The sequence below is a fragment of the Chionomys nivalis genome, chromosome 6 (genome assembly GCF_950005125.1).
Source record: "Chionomys nivalis chromosome 6, mChiNiv1.1, whole genome shotgun sequence".
Classification (NCBI taxonomy): Eukaryota; Metazoa; Chordata; class Mammalia; order Rodentia; family Cricetidae; genus Chionomys; species Chionomys nivalis.
In genome coordinates, this window is record NC_080091.1 from 1,543,544 (window position 1) to 1,549,730 (window position 6,187).

General features: G+C 42.8%; 2 pseudogenes; both read right to left on the reverse strand.

Annotated features, from left to right (window-relative positions):
- Positions 1–2,767: 2,767 nt before the first annotated feature.
- Positions 2,768–3,555, reverse strand: LOC130875600 (dehydrodolichyl diphosphate synthase complex subunit Nus1-like; annotated as a pseudogene).
- A 918-nt stretch (positions 3,556–4,473) lies between these two features.
- On the reverse strand, positions 4,474–5,370 carry LOC130876252 (actin-related protein 2/3 complex subunit 2-like; annotated as a pseudogene).
- Positions 5,371–6,187: the final 817 nt, after the last annotated feature.

Sequence of the window (6,187 nt, forward strand, 5' to 3'; positions counted from 1 at the left end):
GGTTAGAGTGGCACCGTATGTTAAAGAAGATTTCAGTTTCCCATTGTGTATTTCTGGCTTCTTTATAAAATATCAGGTATTCATAGGTATGCGGATTTGTATCTGGGTCGTTGCTTCAAATCCCTTGATTAACATGTTTATTTTTGACAATATCATTAGGGTTTTGATACTATAGCTATGGGATATAATTTCTAAAACCTTGTGCACTCTTCATAGAATGCCTGCATTTTCTCTCCATTGTGTCACTATTACCTGAAGAGAAAACATTTTATGTTGATGTGTAGTTCCTCTTTCAAATAAGTTATATGTGATTATTGGTCCATGCCTGGTGTGTGTCATGACTTCTGGAGCAGCAACCTAGGAAAGAAGAGAAAGCTCCCTATGGAGAGACGCTTATGCCTTTCAATTTAATTTGAGTCACTGTGCACATCTACTATTCATGTACATTATCAATGTTAGGCCATAGATAACTCTAAAGGTAGCACCACCTGAACGAATCAGAAAAAGAATAACCCCTAGAGGTGTAATCACCACCTAAACCAATTGGAAGAAGAAAGTGAGTAATTAGTCTTCCAGCTAAAATGCTCCAATCCCTAAGCCCTGAGCCCTAAGCCACACTCCCTGTCTGTCTCTCCCTGTGGGTCTCAGTGAAGATCTCAGGATCTTCCAACTGCATTTGTTCAGGCCGTGACCCAGGTAGACCTGGAGCTAGTAACACAGAGCATCAATTATCTGCTTGGTCATCTCGGGGATGTCCAGGAGCAGCACCATGCTTCTGTCAGAGGGTTCTTTGGGAAAGACCATCAGACAGGGCTCCAGCTGTGAGGTTACAATCACAGCTGCTGGTGCATGGAGAGCAGAACCTGGAAGGAGAAGAGCCCAGCCCAGCTGCACTCTTCAGCAGGGATCACAGACTTGTACATGGACTCGCAGTGTTTTTCGATTTGTGATTGATCTCACTATTAGATGTATGATTAGGGAAAATCAGTTTCCAGTCTGTAAGCAGTTGTTTTGTCCTCTTGCCAGTGTTCTCTGCTTTCTAGGAGATTTTAGTTTTTTGAGGTCCCTTATATTAATAGTTGATCTTAGTGCCTGCACTATCACTGCTTTGTTTATGAAGGAGTCTCCTGTAGCAATGCATTCCAGGCTCTTCCCTAACATTTCTTCTATCAGGTTCAGTATATATGTTTTTATGTGAGGCTTTTGAATCACTTGGACTGGAGTTTTTTTCACGCTGAAGAGTATGGTGTGTTACCTTCTTTTTTTCAACATACAATAGGCTCACTATTTTTTGCTTTACAGCTAGTATCAACATTTGAGTGAGTCCATACCATGTTCATATTTCTGGGTCTGGGTTTCCTCACTCACTATTGGTTTTTCTAGTTCCACTCACTTGCATGCATATATCAAGACGTCATTAATTTTTGATTTTTAATGATTTATTAGGTTCTGAAATACTAAACATAAAATTGGATTTGGGATCATCGGTAAGGATGGTTGTAAGACAAATAAAAGTGAACAAGGACAACAGACAAATCTCCTATAGTAAATATTCCTCCCGTTTGTGTATTTGAAGGATCTTGGACTTGTTAATACCGCTTACTAACCGGACTTGTGACACTGGTGCAGACAAAGTGAGCCCTGTTTACTCAGCAGCGTTCGGAGGACAGGAAGAATGACTGGAAACATTACTGCAGAATGGTTACAGCCCAGATGCACAGATGTGCTTGGTCTTTGGATTCGGTTCCCCTCTGTGCACAGCTTTCCAAAAGGAGTAAGTGTATTTGTTGCATTTTGCTTCTCTTTAATTCCCAAGTGACTTTTCTTCATAGTGAAACTTGGTGTCTCTGTTGGCACTAAGTTGTTAATCTAGAAAAGGCCTGCTTCAGGATATCTTGTTCAATCTAGCAGAAGTGAGGTTGATAACACCAGGTTATTTATCTTTTTCTTTTTGAACCTGCGTTATACTTTTAGTGTAATAATGTTAGGAAATACTTTAAATATATTAATATAAATATTAGGCCTACTCTAATGTCTTTGAAATAATTCAAGATTCAAAATTGTACTTATCAAGTAAGGCAGTAACTGCTTGAGGTTTTTTAACTATAAAACTTTTTATTTATTTGTTATTTTATAACCCTTATAATAAAACCTTGGTTTCAGATGCTTTTTATTACTTTTTAATGTACGTGGGTATTTTGCCTGCATGTAGTCTGTGCACTGCATTCACACAATGTCCACAGAGGCCAGAAAAGGGAACTGGAGTTGTGGATCATTGTTAGCTGCTATCCTGGCAATCGAACCTGGGTTCTTTGGTTTAGCAGCCAGTCCTCTTAACTTGAGTCATCTCTCTGGCCCCATTACTCTTACTTTTGACTGGTCTGAGATTTAGAAGTAGAAACTTTCAATGAGGACAACCTACATCTCTTGACAATCTGTTCTTGGCTTTTTTCATTCTCTTGGCGAAAAGTTTAGCATATTCTGCAGCCTCTTCTTACTATCTTAGTGTGTTGTTCCTTCAGAGCAATAGGTTGGCACTTATGCTGTAGAACACTTGGCTAACAAAAGCCTGAATCATGGGTGCTTTGGTCCTGGGTTTTTATATTTTTTTCCTAGATGTGTACAAGGTTTTATATGTACTTTGTAACCATCAGAATCAATTGGGTCCTTTTCTCCAAAAGCCTGATGTCATATTACACAACCAGGAACCGCTACTTTCCCAGGCACTCTGATGAAGGGCAGAGAAAATCTCCTCATAACTGAGTTTTTAGGTGAGAAGGCAAGAGAAGGTCTCAGTCAATCTGATTTGCCAGTGAAGAAAGACTAAGGTGCTGTCCACAGGACCAAACTTCAATACTAACTCAGGGTCAGGGAAACCGTGTGAACTAAGTAAGCCGTCTAGCAGATCTACTTCCAAATCTCTGTGTGTCCTCTGCTGCTGAGCAAAAGTCCTGAGCAGCTCTCAGAATATCTGCGTTTCCATCTTCTGGGGACAGCTCCTTCACTGTTGAAGGGCAATTTAAAACTTGGTCGTCTTTGTCATTACTACTTGCAAATTCTAGTGATTATTTGGAATAATCTCGGCCCAAAAGTTCCTGTTGTTGTTTCAAAATTTCATCCATTAATCTGGAATTATTTTTTGAATAGGCCTTGGTGGTCTTAGACACTAATGTAGAGATCCCCAAGGCCATACACCACACCACTGAGGCTCGCAGTGTCTGAGAAGCTGGGCTCATGCTCCAAGGAGGACCAGCAGGCCCATGTGCAGTAGCAGCTTGTGCAGGAACCCGCCCTCCGAAGCCCAGCACAGCCTGGGTGGGATGGCAGCCAGCCTGGGGCACAGTGAGGGTGCAGGTGATGATGCTGGTTCCTGCCAATAGCTAGGGCTTGCTGAGCGTGAAGCCGAGCAGTGCTAGGACCGCAGTAGAGGCGGCACAACAGCAGCTGCTCCAGATACAGTTCCAGGGGAAGCAAAAGCAGAGCCAGGAGGTGAGCACTGTACAGGCAGATCAGCACTTGCAGCACCCGCCACACCAGCTCCCATGGCCCGGCCATACTCCCATGGCACTCGGGCACCGGGCACCGTCTCCTCCCTCCATCCCACATCCCCGTGCCCCAACCCCTCACCACTGCCAACTCCTCACCTAGCCCCACTGCCATCTGCCTCCGCCCTCCTGAGTCTATTTATTTATGGCTTCCTGACAACAAATTGGTGACATCTTCTTTGAAAGATTGAACAGTTTTCAGATTCTACTTGTTCTTTTGTGCCCGACCACTAAGGAATGGGAATATCTATCAGTTCAGGAATATCACTTCAGTATCCACAATACATCCTTAACAGATTGGAGCTTTCTATCCCCAGTTCTCTTTGTAAACCCACCCCTGACTCCTGTGGCCATAGATGCTATCAGACGACTAGATAAAAACACTTGTCAACAAGTTTGACAACCTGAGTCTTCTTTCTTGTAAGTACCATATTTTTAACTATTTCTAGCATGAACCACGATAGTGGTGAAAAATAGCCTTCAGAAAGGTTGTTTTTGGTTTTCTTTGATAGACAGATTTACTTTATTAATGACCCCAACCGGATTTCTTTAGATACAGGAGTTTTGAACTCAAATACTGAGAAGAAATCAAGTTAAGATTGCATTATCTGCAACTCATTACCAGTAACATACTGCAAAGCAAACAGCTTGGAAAAGGAGAAAAGAAAGGGGAGTGAGGGACGGAAAAATAAAAGAAAGGAATTAAGTTGATCAATTGGAAATTTTTTTCTTTTCTTAAATTCTTGGGAACTGTGAAGTTCTTGCAATCAGAGCTCGTTTCTGCAGGTTATTTGCCAAACTCGTACAAAATGGAACCCAAATGGAGAATCCCTGAGGAACCTGGAGAGGTGCAACATGAAGGGCTATGATTATCCAGTAGCAAGCAGTCCATCCTTCCATCAACAGAGCTTCTTTCAGTTCCCAAGCCTTAGCGGGATGAAAATGTCTCTCCCGTGATTGTTTTCATTTCTTTTTTCTCGGCATCTGGGCGTGACCGGTTGAGCACCTTAAGGAAGTCAGATGGTTTTGCTCGCATTCGTGTATGAATATAGGCCTTAGAGCACTTAATGTGGGAGTGCAGATAGTCCCAGAAAGTGTGGATCAGGTTGATGGTGTTGTCTCGAGCAGTGGCATTGGTGTGGCGAGGGAAGAGCACGAAGGTGATGTAGCCAATGTGGTCACCCATGACAGCATCTGTGTCTCTCAGCTCTAGGAAAGGTTCCCTGTGGCTAAAAAGGATCTGGGGGGCTCGCTCTTCATCCTTCTTTGAACTCCTGCATAAAGATCTTTCCAATGACATCATCGTCGTCATCCTTAAACACCATGCTGAAGACTACTGTGACTCTGTCTGTTTTAGATTCCACATACATGGTCTCATCCTCCCGGCAATGGATAACCGCTCTGTACTCTCCTTCCTTGCCCTCTTCTTGGAACTGGAAGTATTTCTCAAAGACAGAGGCAAAGCAATTTTGCTTCAACATAACAGCCTGCTGTACAAGAGAATCAATCCTTGGATGCAGGCAGATTTTCAAGATGGAATAGCAAAGAAACGTTGTATCCTAATTCTGGGTTTACCAAGAAATTCTGGTATACTCTCTTTAATAACTCATCAGCACCATGTGCCTGAAGTTCCTTGTAGAATTTCAAAGGAATACTGACCATCACTTTTGTTTTGTCTCCATTAGGATTTGAAATATGATAAAGGACGCCATCAAAATCTGCAAATGTTACTTTTACAGCGTCTGGTTTGTTTCCGGCGGCTGTGTTCTCGAACAAGAGTGAGCGTCTCCTCAATCATGCAGTTGTTCACCTCCAGCAGGATCATGGCATCAGCTGCCCCTGAAGCTTTAACCTGCCTGCCAAGCCGCCGCTGCCTCCGCCTCACCCACGATCCCGGTCGCTGCAGAAAGGTTTTTACTGGGCTTTAGGCTTTAAATCTCTCTCTTGCTCAGATTGTTCACTGTTTAGGTGATGAGCTGTCTCTGTATGTCACACTTGATTCTTGGTGTTTGTGTCTGCAGGATAGACTTTTTCTCCCTCTAGGATCTGAAGAGCTTCCCAAATTTGTCATCAGGGCTTGAGATAGAGAGAAATATGTGTTTTAAGAGAAATATATAGATTTGCCCATATTATTTATATTTTAACCAGTGGTTACCTGATTAGGAGAATTTACTATGCTCAAATGACATGCAATGATCAAGGTCATATAGAGCACTGAGGTTGCTTTCATCTTTGAGCATGCCTTTGTGTTTGAGAGCTTTACAGAGGATCAGAGGATCAGAGAGTGCTGTTACATTCTGATATTCTTCAGCGTATTTCACACTTGCTCTTTTCCATGGGAATCGTACTTCTTTTTTAAATTTATTTTATTCTTTTTTAATTAAAATTTCTGCCTCCTCCCCATTTCCCTCAACCTCCAACCACACATTGCCCCCTCCCCCACTCCCCTCCCCCTCTCTTTACTCCTCTCCCCCTCCCCTCACTCCATTCCCCCTCCCTCTCATAAAGAAGAGCAGTTCAAATTCCCTGCCCTGCGGGAAGTCCAAGGTCCTCCCACTTCTATCTAGGTCCAGGAAGGTGAGCATCCAAACAGGCTAGGCTCTCACAAAGCCAGTTCATGTATTAAGATCGAAACCTAGTGC